This window comes from Pan troglodytes, chromosome X, assembly GCF_028858775.2.
Source record: "Pan troglodytes isolate AG18354 chromosome X, NHGRI_mPanTro3-v2.0_pri, whole genome shotgun sequence".
Taxonomy (NCBI): domain Eukaryota; kingdom Metazoa; phylum Chordata; class Mammalia; order Primates; family Hominidae; genus Pan; species Pan troglodytes.
In genome coordinates, this window is record NC_072421.2 from 99,735,078 (window position 1) to 99,760,968 (window position 25,891).

Sequence of the window (25,891 nt, forward strand, 5' to 3'; positions counted from 1 at the left end):
CTGCATTACCATCTGAACACTCTCTCCACCTTCTCCCACTCCTTCTCCTTTATCCTTCACAGGTGTTGTCCCCAGTTAAACTCTTGCTCATCTATTCCCATTTGGGTTGTTACTTCTAAGAGGATAAGAGCTAACATAAGTGGTGACAGGAGCTGTCCAAGAAAAATTATGATACAGTGGAGTTTGGGATCTGACTCACTCGCTACCCACTGGGCAAATAAAACAACATCTTGAGTGGTATGTGGACACAGAGAGTTCCTGGCACAAGATAGTGATCAAATAGCTAAAAATTTCACCAGTCCTGACCTGGAAACATATCCTGTAGATGGAGAACACCCTTGCTAGCATTCAGGCATTTGAAAAATAAGAGAGAAATAATGCCTTTCAGGCAGCCAAGTAGGCTAGCTAATAGTTGGATAATTTTTATTGCTACTCTGAAGAGATATAATGAAAAACTGAGGGTTGGGCTGGGCACAATGGCTCACGTCTGTAATCCCAGCACTTTGAGAGGCTGAGGCGGGCAGATCACAAGGTCAGGAGTTCAAGATCAGCCTGGCTAACATAGTGAGACCCCGTCTCTACTAAAAATACAAAATAATAATAATAATAATAAGCCGGGTGTGGTGGCAGGCGCCTGTAGTCCCAGCTACTTGGGAGGCTGAGGCAGGAGAATCACTTGAATCTGGGAGGGGGTGGTTGCTGTGATCCAAGATTGCACAACTGCACTCCAGCCTGGGTGACACAGCAAGACTCTGTCTCAAACAAAAACAAAAACAAAACAAAAACAAAAAACTGAGGCTCATCACCAAGCAACTAGAGCTAAGTATTAAAGTCTAAGAGTCTTTCTGGTGGCTTATAAAGAGGCTCGTACTTCCTGCAGTGGAAAAGCAGAAACAGTTGAACAGCAGACTTGGGACAGTTGCAGAGCTTCAGAGATATTTAAATACTGAGTCAAGACAGGTATGTTGTATTCATGTTATGACCTAGGTCGAAAAAATCTGGGATCCAGAAACATGGGATGGTGTATTAGTCCATTTGCATTGCTATAAAGGAATACCTGAGACTCGTTAATTTATAAAAAAAAAAAAGAGGTTTATTTTGGCTCACAATTCTGCAGATTGTACAGGAAATATGGTGCTGGCATCTGCTTCTGGTAAGGGCCTCAGGAAGCTTACATTCATAGTGGAAGTTAAAGGGGGAGCAGGCATATCACATGATGAGAGTAGGAGAAAGAGAAGTGGAAGGTAAAGGGGGAGCAGGCATATCACATGATAAGAGTAGGAGAAAGAGAAGGAGGAGGAAGTTCCAGGCTCTTTTAAAAAACTAAATCTTGCATTAATTAATAGACTGAAAACTCACACATTACTGCAAGAATGGCGCAAAGTCATTCATGAGAGATCCACCCCCATTATTCAAACATCTTCCACCAGGCCCAACCTCTAACATTGGGATCACATTTCAACATGAGATTTGGAGGGGAGAAAACATCCAAATCATATCATTCCACCCCTGGCCCCACAAATACCATATCCTTTTCACATTGCAAAATACAATCACTTCTTTCCAGTAGTCCCTAAATGTCTTAGTTCATTCTAGCATTAACTCAAAGTCCAAAGTCCAAATTCTCATCTGAAACTCAAGGCAAGTTCCTTTAGCCTATGAGCCTGTGAAATCAATACAAGTTATTTATTCCCAAGGTACAATGGTGGTACAGGTATTGAGTAGACATTCCCACTCCCAAAGGGAGAAATTGGCCAAAAGAAAGGAGCAACAGGTCCCATGTAAGTCTGAAACCCAGCAGGGGACATTCAACCTCAGATTTCCAAAAATATTCCTTGATTCCATGTCCTACATCCTGGGCACACTGGTGCAAGGGGTGGGCTCCCAAGGGCTTGTGCAACCCTTCCCCTGGCTTTGCAGGGTGTAACCTCCATGGCTGTTCTCATGGTTTGAAGTTGAGTGCCTATGGCTTTTCTAGGCTCAACGGGCATGCTGCCAGTGGCTCTATCATTCTCAGGTATGGAGGGTGGCAGCCCCCTTCCTAAAGTTCCTGTAGCCAGTTCCTAGGTGGAGACTCTGTGTGGGAGCTCCAATCCCACATTTCCCCTCTGCATTGCCCTAGTAGAGTCTCTCTGCATGGGCTCCACTGCTGCAGCAGACTTCTGCCTGGGCACCCAGGCTTTCCTATACATCCTCTGAAATCTAGGTAGAAGCTCCAAAGGCTCCTTCATGCTCACATTCTATGCACCTGTATGGTAAACACCACATAGGAATCACCAAAGCTTATGACTTTTGCCCTCTGGAGCAATGGACTAAGCTGTACCTGGAGCCTTTGAGCCAAGGCTGGAGCCAGAGGGTCCTGGATGCAGGGAGCAGTGTCCTGAGGCTATGTGGGGCAGTTGGGCACTGGGCTCAGCCCCTGAAACCATTCTTTCATCCTAGGCCTCTGGGTTTGTGATGGAAGGGACTGTCCCAAAAACTTCTGAAATGGCTTTTAGCCCTTTTCCCCAGTATTAGCACCTGGCTCCCTTTTAGTCATGTAAATCTATCTTGTAAGTGGTTGCTCCATAGCAGCCTGCTTGGATTCGTCTCCTGAGTATACTCTTTCCTTCTCTACCACATATCCAGGCTGCAAATTTTCCAAATTTTTACACTCTGCATTCCTTTTAAATATAAGTTCCAAATTTAAGTCATTTATTTGCTCTGGAATCAAATCACAGGCTGTTAGAAGCAGCCATGCCACATCTTGAACACTTTGCTGCTTAGAAATTTCTTCCACCAGATACCCTAAATCATCACTCTTAAGTTCAACCTTCCACCAATCCCTATGGCATAAGCACAATGCAGCCAAGTTTTTGCTACCATGTAACAAGGGTGATCTTTGCTCCAGTACTTAATAACTTTCTCATGTTCATCTCAGACCTTATCAGCCTGGCCTTCACTGTCCATATTTCTATCAACATTTTGGTCACAACTAATTAACTAGTGTCTAAGAAGTTCCAAACTTTCCCTCATCTTCCTGTCTTCTTCTAAGCCCTCCAGACTCTTCCAACCCCTGCTTGTTACATATTTCCAAGGTGACTTCCACACTTTCAGGTATCTTTATAGAAATGCTCTACTACTCCACAGTACCAATTTTCTGTATTAGGCCATTTATGTTGCTGTAAAGGAATACCCGAAACTGAGTAATTTATTAAAAAAGAGGTTTACTTTGGCTCACAATTCCACAGACTGTAGAGGAAGCAGGGTGCTGGCATCTGCTTCTGGTGAGGGCCTCAGGAAGCTTACAATCATAGTGGAAGGTGAAGGGCAAACAGGCATATCACACAATGAAAGTGGGAGGAAGAGAGAGAGGAGGGAGTTCCAGGCTCTTTTAAACAACTAGATCTTATGTTAACTCACAGAAGGAGAATTCATTCATTACCACAAAGCCATTCATGAGAGATTCACCCCCATGATTCAAACATCTCCCACCAGACCCCAACTCCAACTTTGGGGATAACATTTCAACCTGAGATTTGAAGGGGACAAAATATCCAAACCATAGCAGGTGTGGACATTCTGGATAGATGGTCCTGAGAATGTTGGTTCCGCAGATTACTCTGAACCCTCAGAAGTTGCAGAGATGGCCCATGATTGTCTCATAAGAATAAACACTTTCCTCATGTTACAGAGGCCTCACCCAGCAATGCAACAAGTGCCACCCTCAGAAACTGCCCTTACTTCCTTGGAAAGGTTACCAGACCATTAATTAGGGCTAAGTGACAGCATGATGCAGCCAAGGACATTCTGAGCCTGATAAGGAAGGAATGAGATTATATACTGAAGTTGTCATATGTAAGAATTACATAGCATGTACTGGTAGGAGCCAGGGAAATAGCCTTGATATCGGGTTTTAATGATACTTGATCAAGGTAACCAGAATATACTGGATAAGCAATAATCATGGAGTTGAAAGCACTTTCTGGGAACATGGGACTTAACACTCTAGCAAGGACCCTAGGAAGTGAAGTAAACTTGCTGCTAGTGTGGTTCTTCAAAGCCTGGAGAAAGCAATGGCCCCTGCTGAGTGAAGTAGAGATGACTGAAGTACCCTGGCATCCCATAGAGGAAGAAATACAAAGTTCCAGGGCAGCCTAGAATGACTATATTATGGAAAACCAGAAAACCCAGCCAAAGATAGTGTTTCACAGCTATCACCAGCCCTTGATGATCAGCCAACATGGGTGTTGCTCAACATATACAAGCTGAAAAAGACAAGAGTGTAAGACTAGGAGGCTGAGAGAGGTTTCCTCAATAAGAATTCATGACCCTTGTTCAGTTGCTGAATCCAAGCTAATTTTTAGATCCAGAACACATTTATTAAAGGAGGAGCCAGATCTCTAGAAAAAAGAACCTTGTAGCATCTCAGTAAGTTTGCATTACAATAATTCTTTCAGTCCTTCCACAAAGGGAATTATAGCCATTCATTAGATGACTGTGTACAAGGGGAATAAGAATACCCAGACATTTCAACAACTATTGAACACAGTGCCTGAGTTTGACATTGATACCTAGAGACCCAAGGCATCATGATGGCCTGACTATTATAGTGGGAGTTTACAGAGGCCAGGTAATAAACAAATTTCTGTGTAAAGTCTGGCTCACTGTGGATCTACAGCTTCTATATTCTTTTCCCTCACATCCTGATTGTATAATTAGGATTTATATACTTGGCATTTGGAATAACTACTTATTGAGTCATTGTCCTGTGGGATGTGAAATCTCATAGTGGGAAAGGTTAAGTGGAAACTTATGGTGATGCCCTTACTTCTGGGCAAGGCAATAAATCACAAATAATATAGCATTCTCAAGGTGGAGAAAGAAATTACTGTCACTGTTAAAGACCTAATAGATACAGGAGCTGTGGTCTCTATCATATTTTCACTTGCTTTGCCAATCTTGCTTTTGCAGAACCTAATTGGATTCTGGAGAATAATAGCATGCTACCACAAGTCCAGCCATGGAGTATCCTTGATAAAAGCTGCTGTACTGTATGTGGTAGCATTGCCAGAGTAGATTAACAAAGCCTAATTACGTGGTATGTAGCTTTTGATGTGGTTAATGTATTCTTTTGCATTTACTTAAAAAAAGGATCAGAACATTTACTTTCACATGGAGATAACATATTCATTTATAGTTTTGCCTCAGGGCAAACAAAACATACACTCCCACAGGGCTTCACATTGACCCATTATATCCATGATATGCTGATTGGACAGGAAGAGCAAGATGTGCTTATTACACTAGAGGCCTTTGTAAGACACATGGGCTCTAGACTGTGGAAGATAAGCCCATTACTTTACAGAAATTATAACAGGTTCAGTGGTTGTAAGAATGCCAGGATATCTCCTGCAGAGTTAAAGACAAGTTACTGCATCTTGTATCGTCTCCCACAAAGAAGGAAGCACAGCATCTGGCAGGCCTCTTTGGGTTTTTGAAGCAACACATTTTATACCCTCTAAGTCATAAAGTAAGATGAATCCAGCAGTAGCCCATAATACGGTGGAAACAGAATATCCTAGATTAAGTCTGAGGAAAACCAGAGGACACAGGTTAGGTATATGAGCAGATAGCCCAGATCCCCATGCTATCCACCACAGTTGCACCAGTGCCTCTCCTTTGGTTTGAACCTATAGCCATATTAAAGTATGTGGTCCCATATAACCAGTTGAAGGAAAGCTCAAGCTTGGTTTACAGGATCAGCTTGGTATGTGAACGTAAGTCAAAATACGTGGTGACTGTATTACAGCCACATTTAGAGGTGGTCCTGAAAGGCAGCAGGGAGTGAAAATATTTTCCCAGTGGGTAGAACTGCAAGCAGTGCACCTGATTATCCACTTTTTGTGGAAAAAGAAGTGGTCCAAGATGGTAATATATATGCATTATTGGACAGTAGCCAAAGGTCTGGTGAGCAGGTCAGGAGCTTGGAAGGAAAAGATCAGAGAAAGGGAAGTCTAGAGTAGAGGCATGTGGATAGACATATTGGAAGTGACATGAAATAGGAAGATTTTTGTATCAATCCTATTTTAATGTTCACATGAAAGCATCAATTGTGAAAGAGTAACTGAAGAACTAAGTAGACAAAGCGACTTTGACCATTGACATTAACCAGCATTCATTCTGGCCTTCTCAGGACTGGTCCAATAGGCATCTCAAAGAACTAGCCATGGCAGAAGAAATGGAGGTAATATATGGGCCCAATATCACAGACTCCTGTGTACCAAGACAATTTAGCTGCTTCCCTGTATGAATATCCAACCTGCAGCAACAGCGACCAAGGCTCTATCTCAAATACGACACTATTTATGAAGACCACTTAGCAGTGAATTGACTATATTGGATGCTTTTTATCCTGGAACAGTCAGTGGTTCATGCTCACAGAACTATGTACCTATTCTGGGTATGGATTTGCCTTTTCTGCCTGCACAGCCTCATTAAGCATCTGAGGGATTTGGGGGTTCTTGAGCCATAGTCTCGGAATCCCACACAACAGAGCATCTGGACACGGTAGTCACTTCATAGTAAAGAAGGGGCACAAATGGGTCCAGAACAAGAGGATCCACTTATCATATCAAATACTGCACCATCCAGAAGGAGCTGACCTCACAGAACACTTCTGAAGGCAAAGATAAAGCACCAATAAAAGTAAACCCTGAAAAAATTGGGTGCCGTTCTCCAGGATGCAGTGTATACATTAAATCAGAGACCTATATGTTAGGCTTTAGATCTAATTGGAAGAATGGGATTAGGAATAAGAGGTGAAAGCAGGAGTGTGCCTACTCCCCATCATAGTGGCCCACAAGGATCACAGCAGTGGTTTGAACACGGATTGGACTACTGATATCCAGGAATCGCCACACAAGAAGTGGAATCCACATGTGGCAGGAGTAATTGACTATGATGTGTAGGAGGGGTAGGGCTGCTTTAGTAAAATGAGTAAGAAAGGAATACATATGAAACCAGGTGATCTACTTGAGTGCCTCCTGGTATTCTCTTGCTTCATTTAACTGTGAATGGATAATGTCATTGAAAAGAGTTTGGACACCTCCACAATGAAAGTTTGGTTCACATGACTAAGTAAGCTTCCAAGACTTGTCAAAATAATAACTGTGTGAGGGACATTTCAAATAGGTAGTGGAAAAGGAAGATAATAATTACCAGTTCTGGCCCAGAAACTAAATGCAGCAAGGGGGGCTGTAGTGTGTCCCACTATCCTCCCTCTTCAAAGTTTGCCTTCATAAAGAGAAGCTTAAAGGAATAAGGAAGGAACTGTTCCATGAACCTGAATGGAGAAATAGATCTGTCGAGTACAAAGGTGGACTGTGGTGACTATGAAAATGTGCTGCTCAGATCCCTGGCTATAGGGAGCATAGTTACTTGATGGCCCCAGCTACTGTCCCTCGGGACCAACTATTGCATTTGCACCAAAGCCATGCTTCCCTCAGACTTCTCCTAGATAATCACTGAGTGGGAAATAGTAGTGCGGGTCAGTTCCTCAGAGATGAGGAACACCTCCAACAGGCAACTTTGACTCGTGGTATCCCTATCAACCTTTAAGAAATCTTAGAACTGTGGGGCAGTCTGAAAGTATTCCTACCTATCTTTATTTTTTCCTTCCTCTTCTCCTTTCACAGACATCATTTCTGCATTATGATCCAAAGGCTCTTCCTGACTTCTGCTCCCTCCCCTTTATCCCCTTTTCCCATAATTAATCTCTTTCACAGGAGTCTTATCTTGGTGTCTGCCTCTCAGGGAACCTGAACTAACATAGGTACTAATAAAAGTATTGTTTAGAATCACTTGATTGTATATCGAGAAGCATAGCGTCCAAAGAAAATCCACCAAATATCATGGCTATATTAAAAATAAAGCAGTAATAGTTGTTTATTTTATTTAAAAGCTTACTGAATATAGGCCAGGCACAGTCACTCGTGCCTGTAAGCCCGGCACTTTAGGAGGCCAAGCCTGGCAAATTGCTTGAGCCCAGGAGTTCGAGACCAGCCTGGGCAGTATGGTGAAACCATGTCTGTACAAAAAAATACAAAAATTAGCCTGGCACGGTGGTGTGTGCCTGTAGTCCCAGCTACTCGGAAGACTGAGGTGGGAGGGTCACCTGATCCTGGGAGGTCAAGGCTGCAGTGAACAGAAATCACGTCATTGCATTCCAGCATGGGCAACAGAGTGAGACCCTGCTTCAGAAAAGCAAAACAAAACACAAAAAGCAAAAAAAAAAAAAAAAAAAAAAACATGGTTACTGAATAATATGTTTTCTTTCATTTTCCTTTTTTAATTTATCTTTTATTCTAAGTTCAGGGGTACATGTGCAGGGTTGTTATATAGTTAAACTTATTTCATGGGAGTTTGTGGTACACATTATTTCCTCACCCAGATATTAAACCTAGTGTACATTAATTATTTTTCCTGATCCTCTCCCTCCTGCCAACCTCCACCCTCTAATAGGCCCCAGTGTGTGTTGTTCCCCTCTATGTGTCCATGCGTTCTCATCATTTAGCTCCCAGTTATAAGTCAGAACATGTGGTATTTGATTTTCTGTTCCTGCATTAGTTTGGCTAAGGATAATGGCCTCCAGCTCCATCCAAGTTTCTGCAAAGGACATGATTGTGTTCTTTTTATGGCTGCATAGTATTACATGGTGTATATGTACCACATTTTCTTTATCCAGTCTATTTTTACTGATGAGTATTTAGGTTGATTCCATGTCTTTGCTTTTGTGAATAGTGCTGCAATAAACATACGTGTTCATGTGTCTTTATGACAGAACAATTTATATTCCTTTGGGTGTATACCAAGTAGTGAGATTGCTGGGATGAATGGTAGTTCTGTTTTTAGGTCTTTGAGGAATCGCCACATTGTCTTCCACAATGCTTGAAGTAACTTACACTCCTCAGCCGCAGTGTATAAGTTTTCCTTCCCCCACATCCGCACCCCCCCACCCTGAGCCTCACTGCCATCTGTTATTTTTTGACTTTTTAATAATAGCCATCCTGACTGGTGTGAGATGTTATCTCATTGTGGTTTTGATGTGCATTTATCTAATGATCAGTGATGAGATTTTTTTCATGATTGTTGGTTTGCATGTATGTCTTCTTTTGAAAAGTGTCTGTTCGTGCACTTTGCCCACTTTTTAACAGGTTGTTTGTTTTTTCTTGTAAATTTAAGTTCCTTGTAGATGCTGGATATTAGACCCCTGTCAGATGTGCAGTTTGCAAAAACTTTCTCCCATTCTGTAGGTTGTCTGTTCATTATGTTGATAGTTTCCTTTGTTGTGCAGAAGTTCTTTAGTTTAATTAGATCTCATTTGTCAATTTTTGTTTTTGTTGCAATTGCTTTTGGCGTCATCATCATGAAATCTTTGCCTGTTCCTATATCCGGAATGCTATTGCCTAGGTTATCTTCAAGGGTTTTTATAGTTTTGGGTTTTACAGTTAAGTCTTTAATCCTTCTTGAGTTGATTTTTGTATATGATGTAAAGAAGGGATCCAGTTTCAATCTTCTGCATATGACTAGCCAGTTCTCCCAGCATCATTTATTAAACAGGAAATCCTTTTCACATTGCTTGTTCTTGTCAGCTTTGTAGAAGATCAGATAGTTGTAGGTGTGTAGCCTTATTTCTGGGTTCTCTACTTTGTTCCATTGTTCTGTGTGTCTGTTTTTGTATCAGTACCATGCTGTTTTGTTTACTGTAGCCCTGCAGTACAATTTGAAGTTGGGTACTGTGATGTCTCCAGCTTTGTTCTTTTTGCTTAGGATTGCATTGGCTATTCGGGCTCTTTTTTGGTTCCATATGAATTTTAACCTAGTTTTATCTAGTTCTGTGCACAATGTCAATGGTACTTTAATAGGAATAGCATTTACTTTATAAATTGCTTTGGGCAGTATGGCCATTTTAATGACACTAATTCTTCCTATCCATGAACATGGATTTTTTTTTTTCATTTGTTTGTGTCATCTCTGATTTCTTTGAACAGTATTTTGTAGTTCTACATGTAGAGATCTTTCACCTCCCTGTTTAGCTCTATTCCTGGGTATTTTAATTATTTTCTGGCAATTGTGAGTGGGATTGTATTCCTGATTTGGATTTCAGCTTGACTGTTGCTTGTGTATAGGAATGTTAGTGATTTCTGCACAGTGATTTTGTATCCTGAGAATTTGCTGAAGTTGTATATCAGCTTAAGAACTTTGGGACTGAGACTATGGGGCTTTCTAGATATAGGATCATGTCATCTGCAAACAGGGTAGTTTGACGTCTTGTCTTCCTAGTTAGATGATCTTTATTTCTTTCTCTTACTTAATTGCCTGGCCAAAACTTCCAATACTATGTTGAATATGAGTGGTGAGAGAGGGCATTCTTGTCTTGTGCCGGTTTTCAGGGGGAATGTTTCCAGCTTTTGCCCATTCAGTATGATGTAAGCCGTGGATTTGTCATAGATGGCACTTATTATTTTGAGGTATGTTCCTTCAATGCCTAGTTTGTTGAGAGTTTTTAACATGAAGGAGTGTTGAATTTTATTGAAAGTCTTTTCTGCATCTATTGAGATGATCATGTGGTTTTTGTCTTCAGTTCTGTTTATGTGATTTATCACAATTACTGACTTGTGTATGTTGAACCAACCTTGCATCCCCTGGAAGAAGCCTGTTTGATCATGGTGGATGAGCTTTTTGATGTGCTGCTGGATTTGGTTTGCCAGCATTTTGTTGGGAATTTTTACATCAATGTCCATCAAGGATATAAGGCTAAGTTTTTTTTGTGTTGTTGTTGTGTTTCTGCTAGGTTTTGGTATAGGATGATGCTGGCCTCATAGAATGAGCTAGGGAGGAGTCCCTCCGCCTTAATTTTTTGAAATAGTTTCAGCAGGAAGGGTACCAACTCTTCTTTGTATATCTGATAGAATTCAGCTATGAATCCCTCTGGTCCCGGGCTTCTTTTGGTTGGTAGGCTGTTTTTTTTACTGACTCAATTTTGGAGCTTGTTATTGGTCTGTCCAGGAATTTAATTTCTTCCTGGTTCTGTCCTGGGATGTGTATGTGTCCAGGAATTTATTCATATCTTACAGATTTTCTAGTTCACAATGTGCACAGGGGTGTTCATAATATTGTCTAATGGTTACTTATGTTTCTGTGGGGTCAGGAGTAATATTCCCCTTGTTGTTTCTGATTGTGTTTATTTGAATCTTCTCTCTTTTCTTCTTTATTAGTCTAGCTAGAGGCCTATGTATTTTATTAATGTTTTTCAAAAATAGCTCCTGGATTGGTTGATCTTTTGAATGGATTTTTGTGTCTCAGTCTCCTTCAGTTCAGCTCTAATTTTGGTTATTTTTTTTCTTCTGTTAGCTTTGGGATTGGTATGCTTTTGAGTATCTAGTTACTTTAGTTATGATGTTAGGTCATTAACTTGAGATGTTTCTAACTTTTTGAGGTGGACATTTAGTGCCATAAATTTAACTCTTAACACTACCTTAGCTGTGTCTCAGATATTCTAGTATGTCATATCTTTGTTCTCATTAGTTTCAAAGAACTTCTTGATCCTGACTTAATTTTGTTATTTACCCAAAAGTCATTCAAGAGCAGGTTATTCAATTTCCATGTAATTGTATGGTTTTGAGTGAATTTCTTAGTCTTAATTTCTATTTTGATTGCACTGTGGTTCACGAGATTGTTATGATTTCAGTTCTTTTGTATTTGCTGAGAAGTGTTTCACTTCCAATTACATGATTGATTTTAGAGTATGTGCCATGTAGAGATGAGAAGAATGTATATTCCGTTGGTTTTGTATGGAGATTTCTGTAATGTCTATCAAGTCCATTTGATCCAGTGCTGAGTTCAGGTCCCGAATATCTTTGTTAATTTTCTCAGTCTTTGCTCTGTCTAATGATGTCAGTGTGGTGTTAAAGTCTTCAACTATTATTGTGTAGGCATCTAAGTCCCTTTGAAGGTCTTTAAGAACTTGATTTATGAATCTGTGTGCTCCCATGTTGGGTGCATATATATTTAGGGTAGTTAGATCTTCCTTTTTAATTGAACTCTTTACCATTTTGTAATACGCTTCTTTGTTTTGTTTTGTTTTTATCTTCATTGGTTTAAAGCCTGTTCTGTCTGAAGGAGACAGTTTTGGGCTTGCTGAATTTAAAGCATCTCAAAAGACCTTCAAGTATTATCAAGAGGTGAAATCCTTTCCTAGATTTCAGGCCTGAAGGAAAAATAGCATCTGGTTCAAAGGTTTAAGTCTATGGCAGTGGAAACTAAGTCACACATCCAGACTAGATGCAGAACTAGGGTTAGAAGTCGGGGTCTCTACTTCTAGTTTATGGTTCTTCCTGCTGCAGGAAGAGAGTGTCTCTGGAACCATGAGGTACCCTTCTAAGAGCACTTAGCCAACTCTTTTTCATCTGAGACTAACTTCAGTTTATTCAGCCCTTATCAAGTCTAAACATAGGTCCTCTTAGCCTGTCAATTTAAAGGTCTTTCATTATTTTAAATGCTGTTTGGGAGATTATGATCCTGTATCAATTGTCTAGGTAAAAAGCAATCTACTCATTTAACCCCCCTTTTTTTTTGATGGAGTCTCAGTGTGTCACCCAGGCTGGAGTGCAGTGGCACAATCTTGAATCACTGCAACCTCTGCCTCCCGGGTTCAAGCAAGTCTCTGCCTTAGCCTACCGAGTAGCTGGGATTATAGGCACCTGCCACCATGTCTGGCTAATTTTTGTATTTTTAGTAGAGATGGGATTTCACCATCTTGGCTAGGCTGGTCTTGAACTCCTGACCTCGTGATCCACCTGCCTCGGCCTCCCAAAGTGCTGGGATTACAGGCATGAGCCACCGCTCCTGCCCTCATTTGACCCTTCTTATAGTGTGGAAGGCAGGTTTACAGGGGCAATGTACAAAGCTTTTTGGAACCATCTGAAAGAACAGCTATTGAGTACTCCTCCTGACTTCACTTGTGCTCTTGAACTTCTAAAAGAAGTTAAGGAGGTGAGTAACCAACCTCCCATTTGGAGATGGGAAGTTCCTGGGCATCTCAGAACCTTGGATTGTCAATGGCTATTAATATCTTAAGTAGCACACTTTTTAACGTGGCCTGCTACTTAAATCGATAGGATGAGGCAGCTTCCATTTTATTTGTGTAAGACGAAACTTGACAGTTGGGTGATTATTATAAAAATATGTAATTCAATTAAACAAATTCTTACTGAAACCCCGCTATGGTCTGTGTGTTTCAGAAACCCAAAGATGAATAGGACAGCTCTTGCCCACAAGGAACTTACATGTTTGAGTCAAAAGGCTATTTCAAGTGACCCATAAAGATTCCAAATTTGCTATTTTATCCTCATGCTTTGGAGTAAAACTATCTAAAAATGTCCTTATCCTTTATTAAGAATAAATAATCTTATTTCCTTTATTAGCGGTGGCTCACATCTGTAACCCCAGCATTTTGGGAGGCCGAGGCGGGCAGATCATGAGGTCAGGAGATCGAGACCATCCTGGCTAACACGGTGAAACCCCACCTCTACTAAAAAAAATACAAAAAATTAGCCAGGCGTGGTGGCAGGCATCTGTAGTCCCAGCTACTCAGGAGGCTGAGGCAGGAGAATGGCATGAACCTGGGAAGTGGAGCTTGCAGTGAGCTGAGATATAGCCAGTGCACTCCAGCCTGGGAGCCAGAGCAAGACTCCGTCTAAAAAAAAAGAGGAAAAAAAAAGAATAAATAATCTTATTTTCCTTCCACTGACTACCCTTTTTCCCACTGACTACCTCATCTTCTTGTGGTGGTGTGTATATCATATTTCTTATATCCCACACATTTAAAATCACATTCTTGTTTTTATTTATATTTTTACCTCATTCTACCTAAAAAATAATAATAACTCCTACTATAACTGATCCCAATGAAACCTTGAATGGTAATTGTCCTCTAAACAGAAAGAAATAATACTCTCTAAGAAACTTAGATACTCAGTTTTCTGACCCACAGAAGACATAATCTGGGATGCCTTCAGCCTAACATAGTTCACTGGAGAGAAAGTTTGAGGTTCTAAACAGAACTTGGCTCCTTTGATATCCTTTGTTGGGCAGATCTTGTTATCACTGCTTTTACCATGGCAGAACCACCTAAGAAATGAGATAGAAGAGCTCTGGACACAGATCTCCTCAAGCAGGAAGCAGAACATGGGGCTCTGGATGTCCCTCATCTTTCTAACTACATTCTCAATTTGATAGCCTTGCTATGTGCACCAGTTCGAGATGAAGTGATACAGAAACTAGAGACCATAACAGATCCAGTGCAGTTACTGAGGTGAGAGTTTAGATGTGCTGTCCCCCACATCTGCCTTAGACACTGTGCCGGAGAACTCTGAGCCAGCCGCTGTGGATATAGCCCCTGTCTTATCTAGCTATTGTGTACTGACGACCTGACTAACACACCTTTTCTCCTTTCTGGATTATTGGCTTTATTTTCCAAGGACAGTCTCTCAGGGTTCCTTTGATGATCTGTAGATCAGTTGGGTCTCCTTTATGTCATGATACTGTTAAGACATTAAGGTACAGTAATTCTTTCTCCTATAGATTGCAAATTGCCTTTTCCCGGATGTTGTCCTGTTTGTCCCAACTCAAACCTTGTGAGGGGACAGAAAAGAGGATTATCCATGTTTCACAGGTAGAAGAACCAGGACCCGGAAAAGTAAAATGATCTGCTCAATGAGTTAGAAATTCAGTCACCCACATCCCAGCTACCCACATATAATTGCTAGCACCTTGGTGATTTTCCTTTCACTGACTACCCTTCTTTCAATGTGACAGAATGATTACAGGCGAAAGAGCTCTAATTTGGTAGTTAAAGTGTCAGGAGGTATAACTATCCTTAGTTTTGCCATCAACTCACTCTATGGCCTTGGGTCACTGGCTACAGTACCATTATTAATAAGTTGATGTAGGACTGTGCTGGAGTCTGACCCGCAGATCCAGGCGGCATGATGGATCAATAACATACTCAGACACCAATATTCAGTGAAAGAGTGGCTAGGGTCCAAGGCCACTCACAGAAAGAGATGTAGCAACTGCACACACTGAATAGCTGGCCCGTGGGCATTTATTCAGCACGGATTTAATGACAAAAGCTTTGAATCAACACACCTGTGGGTAATTAATCTGGTCGCCCTCTCCTGGAGAGAGCAGTCCTACGAATGATCAAAGGCCAGTCTTAGGACCACATGAGTAAACAAGCTCTTTAGATAAACTCCCTTACACTCCTTTGTACCTACTCTAAGCTATTAACTCAAGGTAAGAGAATTAGGCTGCCTTCAGCCAAATTTTTAACTGATGCTACGCAAACCTTCCGGCCTTCCAAGAAGGTTTGTGTCTATTTCCTATAACTTTATCTTTATAATTTTTTCTACCACCCAGACTGAACCCCTAAATCTCCCCCTTTTCTGTTTTTTTGCATCAGGCTTTATTGATTGAAGAGTGCAGATATGTGCAGCAACAGGTCTGTCAGGTGTGGTGGTCACTGCTCTTATTCCAGCTTTGCATCCTATAATTAGCAAATGACATATGACAAACATGTGTATAATGAACAACATTCTTTTCCAATCAAGGAGTGGTTCCCAAGACCGGGGGTCTATCCAGGAGAGATGATCTTGCACACCCTTCCATATGGCTGTTTGTTGGATGTGTAGTGTAAATCTATCCCTCCCAGCCAAGAAGTTAAGTTATTAAAGGCTGAGAAGGGGGTGTCTGTCAGGTGACAGGGTGAAAGAAATGCGGATCTAAGATATAAGCCCAATAGAGCATAGCAGATACAGGTTGCAGACAAAGTGAGAGCATGAAAAGGATCAATACCCTACGCGAGTTGCAATGTACAACAGAGAGCATGGCAAGGAACAAATTATCTGGAGTAAATGGTGTCTGTATCCAGAGTAGGATTTGTTCAGCCTCTTGAGTTGTCTTCTTTAGCATCCCCCAGGTAATGTCCGGGGCTTGTGTCATCCAAGGAAGCCACATCGTCCAGGGTTGTGGGTCCTATAGGGTCATTTTCTTCATTTTTGATACCAGGTTGGGCCCTAGCCATGCCACGGTATGGTTTGATGCATCATGCTGGAATCCAAAGAGGACCTGAGCGGGTGTGAACACAAGCATATCCTCTTCCTCACGTTAACAATTCATTTGGACCACAACATACATTACTGTTTACATCTTTCCATAAAACTGCGGGTTTTATGTCTTGAGAGGTTTTAGCAAAGTGCTTTTCTATAGCCAATTGAAATTTGTCACCTAAATTTTAAAAATTAAGGGTAAATAAGGCTTGTGTTAGTAGTGTTGCAGGGTCCTTACTCATTCTCCCCCTTTTTTGTTTTTAGAGAATATTTCTAAGAGTGGAGTAGGCGTGCTCTACTATGCCCTGTCCTTAGGGGTTATACAAGATGCCTGTGGAATGTTGGATATTCCATGTGTGACAAAATTGTTGAAATTGTGAGCTGGCATAAGCTGGACCATTATTAGTTTTAATTTTTGTGGGCCGCCCCATAAAACAAAAGTTAAAAGATGTTTATTAACATATCGGTTGGACTCTCCAGGAAAGGCCTATGCACTAATTAAGTGGGAATTGGTATTAATGGACACATGAACATATTTGAGTTTTTCAAATTTAGGGATGTGTGTAACATTTGTTTGCCATAAATATTAGGTTTTAGTCCTTTAGGGTTAACACCTATTGAAGGAGGGGACAATGTGCCTGTGAGCTGGCAATTTGGGCATTGCAGGGTAATTTGTTTAGTCTTTGGGTAAGTTGAAATTGTTTAGATAAGTTTCTCCAGTTTTGGTGAAAAAAATGATGCAATTCAGTGGCTTGGTTAAGTAGTAATGTTATAACCTAAAGGTTTGCTTGATTATTGCCATAAGCCAGTGGGCCAGGCAGTGAGCTGTGGGCTTGAATGTAATAAAAATAGGATGTGTACATTGATTTAGCAATTGCTGAAGTTGGAGAAAAAGAGCACACAGGGTGGGCTCCACAGTGGACTTAATTAGGGCTGTTCTAAGGTTCTGCAGTAAACAAACAGAGTAGGCAGAGTTACTGACAATATTGATGGGCTGAGAGGAAAATGTCTCCAGAGCCAATATTAAGGCTCCAACCTCAGCTTTTGGAGTGCTAGTAAACCCAGATCGAGTGAGGGAATTATGTGGTCTTTACCAAACGGCCGCTTTTCCATGTTTACCAGAGTCATCAGTAAACAGTGTTAAAGCATTAGGTATGAGGGAGTGAACTATTTTTGTAAGTAAAACCACAGAAGTGCGAGATAAGAACTGAAGAAGTTTATCAGCAGGAAGGACATGCTTTAAATGGTCGGTGTAATTAGGGAGATGTATTTGCAGGTTTATAGATAATGGCAATACTGCTTTGAATTGCTTTTTACTTAAAGGATTCCTCATGATATCAGGATCATAACCTAGCAACTGATTGCATCATCTGTGGCCTGAATATATGACTTTACTGATTAACTCGATATAGGGAGAGAGTGTTTTAGTCCCAGTATGTGAGTAAAAACCCATTTTAGAAAGCGCAGTCCTGGGGTTATCTGTTCTATTAACCCTATAGGGGAGTGTTTAGTGGGAAAGATAAACAATTGAATGGAATATTGGGTGTCTACACAATCTAGTTGCCTTTGGGAACTAGCTTGTTCTATTTTTTTAATTTTTTTTTTTTTTTTTTTTTTGCTGCAGGGGTTAAATACCTGGAAGTATCCAGGACTGTGTTGCCCTTTAAGATAGAAAACAGGTTTTAAAACTTATTAGTAGGAATGCCTAAGGTGGGGCGAAGCCAGTTAATATCACCTAGTAATTTTTGATAATTATTTAAGGTGTGTAAGTTGCTAGTATTTAATTTAACATTTTGATGTCTTACTGACCGGGAAGTTAGTACGTATCCAATATTATTTCCAAGGAGAAGACATCTGTACTTTTTCGGGTGCTATGATTAAACCTCTTAAATGTGTATTCTTTACGACAGAGGTATATAAACTTAAAAACATTGGCTCTGTTGGGGCTGCTAGTAAAATATTATCTATAAAATGAATAACCTTGCAATTAGGAATTTTTTTTTTTTTTTTACTGGGGAGCAAAACTTGATTCACATGATACTGACACATGGTAGGACTGTTTAGCATCCCTTGAGGAAGCACTTTCCAATGAAATTGGCAAGGTGGCCTTTTATTATTGATAGCTGGCATTGTAAATGCAAATTTTTCTCTGTCTTGTTTTGCAAGAGGAATCATATAAAAACAGTCTTTTAAGTCAATAATAATTATAGGCCAATCTCGAGGAATCGCTGCGGGGGAGGGAAGGCCCTGTTGAAGGGGCCCCATAGGTTGCAAATTAGCATTAATAGCATGTAAGTTATGCAAAAGTCTCCATTTACCAGACTTTTTGGGAATGAAGAAAATAGGCGAATTCCAAGGGCTGTTTGATGGTTTTATATGGCCAACTTTTAATTACTCCTCACTAATTCATGGTCTTTTTGTAATTTATCTTCCTTCAGAAGCCACTGTTCTATCCAAATTGAATCTTGATAGAGCCACATCAGGGGTAGGGGAGGGAAAATAACAGTGGCCGTTATTAGAAAGGGGTCTGCAAAGTGACCCCCATTGGGCTAATAGGTCCCATCCCCAAAGATTAACAGGGATGGGCATGATTAGAGGTTGTATAACTGTCTTTCTATCCTTTGAATCACAACAGATTAGGGGGAGCATGCTCTGCTTGGCTGTGTGTGCTTTCCTGATGCCGCCAAATTTTTGTTTCTGAGTGACCCAAGGCCAAGTTTCTGGCCAGTTTTGATCACTCATGATTGAAATGTCCACTCCTGTTTCCAATAAGCCAGTAAAACTCTTATTTTTAATTTTTAGGGTAATCACGGGTCTCTGATTAGTGATTAATTGATTCCAATATACTCCTGTGGCTCCTGTGTTTCCAAAACTCCCTTTCCCCTTTCCTTTCCATGGGCATGGGGGACTCAGTATGGTAAAAGCAGTAGCTGAGCTATCTTTGATCCACGGGGAAGAATATGCAGACATTTACATTCCATCATAACCAATATCTCACCTTGATAATCACCATCAATTACCCCAGTGAGCACATTAATTCCTTTACTGGATAGGCTAGACTGCCCTAGGACTAACCCCACTGTTTCCAGAGGCAGCAGGCCCCAGATCCCGGTTGCAACCCTTTTAGGGTATTCTCCTTCTTTTAGCACTAATTCGTTGGGGCAGAGTAAGTCCAGTCCTGTGCTCCCAGTGGTGGCTGCTCTGAGAGGGAGGACTGTGGGCTTTCCATCTGACCGAGGAAAGCCACTGTCATTGCCCCAGTTTGAAGCAGGGCCTGGGGCCGGCCCCTCATGAAATTTTCCACCTGGTTACTTATGGGGTTGCCGATTTTATCACATTTAGACCTGCATTGATTTGCCAAATATTTCCCTGTTTTACATCGGGGGCATATAGAAGGGGGTTCTTTTCCTGAGTTACCTTGGTCTCTATTATTGGGGCATTCCCTCTTCATATGAACTGGCTCTCTGCATAGAAAACAATTTGGGTTTCTCTTCCTTTTCACTTTAGGAGGCCTTAATACCATAGCCAATATTTTGGCTTTGTGTGTTTCAGTCCCCACCAGCTGACATGCTTTTGTAAGTTCCCCAACTGTGGCTGCCTTTCCTCTGATTGCCTGCATTGCTTGCTGGCAATCCACATTAGCGTTTTCAAAAGCCAGTGGTAACAATAAGATATCAGCAGCCTGGGTGTGACTAATTTGTCTCTTAATTGCCTGGGTTAACCAATTGATAAACTCAACAAATGGCTCCTGAGGCCCTTGCCGAACATTTATAAAAGATCTCTGTTGAACTCCGCTTTCAGGAACTAGATCCCAAGCCCTGAGAGCCCACAAGGCACTTGAGCATAGGCCTAGGGATCAAAATCTAGTTGTTGTTGTACATCAGCATGGGGAACCCCTCCCCTGAAGCATAGCAGCTGTTATGTCTTTCCCGGCCACCTGATTCTGGTTGGCTTGTTGTTCGCACAACTCATTGTATTCCGCCTTCCAGAGGAGGTATTGGCTAGGCTCCAAAGTTGTTTTAGCTAGCACTGACCAGTCCCATGGGGTCATACAGAAGTTGTCTACCAAGACTTCAATCATTCCTTTTGTAAATGGGCTAGTGGCTCCATTTTCTTTAATGCATTTTCTTAGCTCTCTTTAAGCATCAAAAGAAATGGGTTCATGTACCTGATTGCCTTGTCAATCTTGCAGTACCAGACAGGATAAGAGCTCCACTTCTAATGCCGCTTGCCTAAGATAGGGTCCCATAGCTGTAGCATATCCCTTGTCTTTTTCCAATTTATTGGAGGAGGGGGCTTAGACAAAACCTCTGTTTCCTCTTTGTTATTTTTGCCTGGAAACGGTGGAGCTGAGGGAGATGGAGGCAGTAAGGTAGGTGATGGTTCTTCCTCCCTCCCCTTTTTAGGCTCTTCTGTGTATAATGGGACAAGGGCTGCCCTAACAAAAACCCATAACTTTAGAGATGATACTGGGATTGGTTGCCCTCATGCATGATGTTGTTTAATATTTCTCCCCACTTGTTCCCAGAGCTCTACGTCTAGCATACATTTTCCCAGGAACCATGGGTTATGGAATACAACAGTTTTCATTAGGTCCCTTAATTGAGCCTATGAAACTGAGGCTCCACTAGCTTTAAGCAGCTGTTTCAATACTTTTATATATTGTTTCTGTTGAGCTGATAACTGTTGTCCCATCATGAAACCCCAGCCTGAACAATCCCCCTGAAACTTGGAAATCCTGAGCAGGCGCCAATGACTTACTGACTCACTGACTGCACAGTCCTTTTCACCTTCATTTTTGAGGGTTCTGTTGTGATCCTTTGTAGCGTTCCTCACACAGGGCACCATCTGCTGGGGTCTGACCCACAGATCCAGTCTGCATGATGGATGAATAACATACTCAGACACCGATATTCAGTGAAAGAGTGGCTAGGGTCCGGGGTCACTCACAGAAAGAGATGCAACAGCTTCACACACTGAATAGCTGGCCCATGGGCACTTATTCAGCACAGATTTAATGACAAAGGCTTTGAGTCAACACACCTGTGGGTAATAAATCTGGTCGCCCTCCCCCAGAAAGAGCAGTCCTACGAATGATCAAAGGCCAGTCTTAGGACCACATGAGCAAACCAGCTCTTTAGATAAACTCCCTTATATTCCTTTGTACCTATCCTAAGCTATTAACTTAAGGTAAGAGAATTAGGCTACCTTCAGCCAAATCTTTTGCTGAAGATATGCAAACCTCCCAGCCTTCCAAGAAGGTTTGTGTCTATTTCCTATAACTTTATCTTTATAATTTTTCCCACCAAAAGATCCGAACCCCTACAGGACTGTTTCTTTCTAAGGCTTCTTCCAACTCTGAAATACTCGGCTTTTATGGCTCCTTGCTTGGATTCCACCCTTCCAGACTAGATTTCCTTTAACAGTGTAAATGTTCTGTTTCTCCCTATGGCAGGGGCATCTTCCATGTTCTGGGCCTAATGAAAATGGACATGGTGAACTATACCATTCAGAGCTTTCAACCCTACCTGCAGGAGCATTCCATCCAGTATGAACAAGATAAATTCCAGGAACTCCTTGATAAACAGCCCAGTATGTTTAAAATTCAAGGGCAGGAGAGGGGAGATTTGACCTCCGGTTTTATAGCAATAGAGGCTATTTTCTATTTTTTGAATAGAAAGTTTCTTCCTTGGGCAAGGGTTAGGGAGAAGGAGTGTTTCTCTAAGACAGAAAGATCTACAAAATCACTTATTTAGAGATGAAAACTATGTCTCAAAGACTTCGTCCTTAAGCCTTGGAATTTTAAGATGCATTCCCTTCTCATCATAGATCTCCTCAATTATACCACAAAATGGCTAACCAAGGCAGCCACAGACATCACTACACTGTGTCTGAGTTCTCCTGACTCACCTAGCTCCTCCTGCAGCATGGCATGTTCACTTCCAAACTGGGCAGGTAACAACTCAGAGCCCCCCAGTCCAACAATGGTGCTATACCAAGGCTACCTCAACCTCCTCCTCTGGGATCCTGAAAATGAAGAATTATCTGAGGTAGGGATGTGTGCTGGGGCATTCCTTGTTCTAATGTATTAGTGCCTCTATTCAAGCCCTCCTCTTCTGATGGGCTGTCCTTCGCTCCCTCACCATACTCTGCTGATGGACAGAATCTGGCTCCAGGAACTGGCATTCCAGTTGCACCAGTTAACTGTCCTGGCCTCAGTCTTGCTAGTGGCCAGAAGCTTCTCTGGTGAAGTTTTATTCAGATCACCTGAATTTGTGGATAGACTGAAATGCATCACCAAGGCCCTAACTGAGGAATTTATCTCCAGGTAAGATTCATAGATCTCTGTTACAAAGGAAAATGTGTGGTATTTGGGACATAGGCAGGTAATATCAATACTACTATTGCTTATACTTCATCACAAATGACACAAAGGCCCTTGGGAACCATCTCCAAAGATTTTGGTATCTTCAATAAGTTGTATTGAGGTTTGAGATACAGAAAATAAAACTTATTTTTCCAAAGAGGAGAGTGTGGAAGCCAGTTTGCTACAAATATTCCTTATGTGTTTGCTAAAAATGAGTCATTATATACTTGATTGAATGACAGTGGATTTCTGCTATGTATATCCAGAAGTTGATCAGTTGGTCAGTGATATTGACCATTCACTGCATGTAGGAGCAGGGATATTATATCAAAGTACAAGGAGGAGTAGGAAGTCCAAGCCTCTTAATATATTTGCAATTTAATTGGTGGGGTAGGAGAAAAACCATGAAAAATATCCAATAGAGTCTTAAAACAATATTTAAATACAGTTGATGGGACTGGAAAATGCTGAGTAGATCCAAGGATGGAACCGAACCCTTGCCCAATTTACTTTGTTTTTGTTGAAGTGGCATATGGTACTGTATGTTGGGATCAGGTGGTACCTTGCAGGTAACAATGAGTGTATCTCATCTGCCCAGTGGCTAATGCTGTCTTCTGGTGGCAGAGAGACGGAATTCTTCCTGGAATAGGCCTGGCTTGTGGTATGAGGCTCTCCGGGCTTTGCCCCTCTGCCAGGCCCACTCTGCATTCTATCCTTCATTATCCAAGCCTAAAGAAGCTATGCTGAGTGTGAATGAACAGGTGTCTCAGGAAATCTATCAAGGCCTTAAGGACATGGGCCTCACTACTCTGAGCAGTGAAAACACAGCATCTCTTCTAGGCCAACTCCAGAACATCACCAAGGAAGAGAGCGGCATTCGTAGCATCGTTGGTAAGAATCCCCATGGTCATGGTGCAGAAAAGTGGCAAGAATGTGGGAGGTGGGCAGGTAGACCTTACCCTGAATGTGAGTTACCTAGCCATTTAAAAATGAAAGGCATGATCACTTGGAAAATTTTTTAGCTTTAGTTTCCTCATCTATAATGTGCATGGTTCAAATAGATCTTTTTCAATTTGAACAATGCATGTATGGTTTGAAGGTGGTTCTGTACCCAAGATATGTCATTCACAGGTGTTGGATACTGTCGCACTAACCCTACGAAGTCATTCCTGGTCATTTTCTAACTGTCGGCCAAGATATATGTAGAAACCCTTTCTCTATCCTATGCTTTAAGCCACCATGTGGGCCCCTACTCCTCTCCATGGAAGTGATGTTGAGTTAGGCTGTAGGACATGTTCCGTGCTGGAATGGAAGCAGTGAACTTGGACAGCTTGTTTTGAACTTTAGCATCTGATCATAGTCTGGATTGGGTGTATAGGCCTGAACTTGGTGCACTGGCTGCAACACATATTGTTACTTTCACGTACCGGGTCTACGGTCCTCTTGTTAAGTTAAACGTGCACTTGGATCTCACGTACAGCTACATAAAGTAATCTTATGAACCGCCAGGAATTTACTACCTCAGCATCTTTTGATCATGCACTGTCCTTTGGGAGCCTGATGGCATTCACTTCCCCAAAACAAACAAAAATCTAACTTATACGGTTTACCCAAATGAGTGGAGAGGTCAGTGAATAAACTGGTTAACGTAAAACTTTGGTGAGCAGATAGAGCAAAGACATTGTGAATTTCTTTAGTTCATGTCCTTTGTAGGGACATGGATGGAGCTGGACACCATCATTCTCAGCAAACTATCGCAAGGACAAAAAACCAAACACCACATGTTGTCACTCGTAGGTGGGAATTGAACAATGAGAACACTTGGACACAGGAAGGGGAACATCACACACTGGGGCCTGTTGTGAGTTGGGGGAGGGAGGAGGGATAGCATTAGGAGATATACCTAATGTAAATGATGAGTTAATGGGTGCAGCACAACAAGATGGCACATGTATACATATGTAATAAACCTGCACGTTGTGCACATGTACCCTAGAACTTAAAGTATAATTTAGAAAAAGAAAAAAAAGAAAAGAAAAATGGAACAACAAAAAAAAGAATTTATTCTGAACCCTCTTTTTTCCTCTCTTCATTGTTTTTCCCTGCTCACGGATCAGCGGATCCGTTTGTTTCTCAAATGCTGTTTGCTTCATGGCATGCAGGAGTCTCTGCTACACTTTCCTGGAGGCCTCATTCTCATTGAAGGGGAGCTGGCAGAACTGGGTTGGAAGTTTGTCATTCTGAAGTATCATAATCAGCAGGTATTTGGCCCGTACTATGCTGAGATCCTAAAAAACATCATCCATCCAGCTCAAGCACAAGAAACAGATAGTGCTGCACCCCAGCCATGGCAACAGGAGAGAAAGGTCAGTATGTTTCTGGAATGACATCACCTCCTCACTACAGCCAGGACACAGGGATGCAGGGGTCAAGCATGTAAACACCAACTGGCCCAATCCCCTTCACTAATAAACTTCTGAGCTGCAAGAAAATTTCAGTTCCTCCTGTGCTCTAGCTGAAGCCAGGTTCTACACCCTCATCCCCTAACTAGCTGAATGAGAATCCAGTGGGCCCTCCGGTTTCCCTTCACTGGCTGATCATTCTTCAGTATGCTGGCCTGAGCCAGAATCAGGGCATCAGGTACTGATAAGGGAAAATACTGGTACTGTATAGAATAATGCCTCCCCAAAGCTGCGAAGGAGCTAAGAGACCAAAGAATGACCCAGACAAGTTCAGCTTGATAAGCAGATGAATTTATTGGGACTTACGGATAGGACATTCCTGGGTGGCAGCAGGACAGCTCTGGGGATCTGCCCTGACACTCCTTTGCAAACTGCTTTTAACCTAATTTTCTGGCTCTTGCCTTCCATATGCAATGAGACTCTTTTTCTTGGTATGTTTCCCGGTATGCTCTGGGATGTTTTGATGTTTTGATTCTCAGGGACACCTCGGCTTCTAAGCTGGGCACCATGCATGGCCTTGGATCACCACCTGGCCTTCAGGGTTCAGGCAGCAGATGTACAGCCTTAAGTAATCTGGTGGGGGAGGGGGGAACTCATTAACCTACAGTCACTAGCATTATTTTCTCCATTGAAAAATCATTTTCTTGACGGACGGTGAAAACTCTTTGTGGGATTATCCAGAGAATGAATATAAGGGCTTCTGGAAGTCAGAAATTCACTGAATTGCAGATGAAGAGAAGACAAAACTCCATTTCTAGCACCATATTTCCCTTAAATTTTCAAGGATACAGCAATAGTAAGAGTTCTCAACTCCTGTCCTAGTGTCTGGTTTGAAGCAGTATGAAAAATGGGGATTGGTTGAAAGTTGATATTGTGAATATAAACTTCGTGCCAACAGGCATTCAGCTAAG

General features: G+C 41.6%; 1 pseudogene; it reads left to right on the plus strand.

The window, feature by feature from the left end:
- The first annotated feature begins 12,939 nt into the window (after nucleotides 1-12,939).
- LOC129138659 (T-complex protein 11-like X-linked protein 2) lies at nucleotides 12,940-24,721 on the plus strand (annotated as a pseudogene).
- Nucleotides 24,722-25,891: the final 1,170 nt, after the last annotated feature.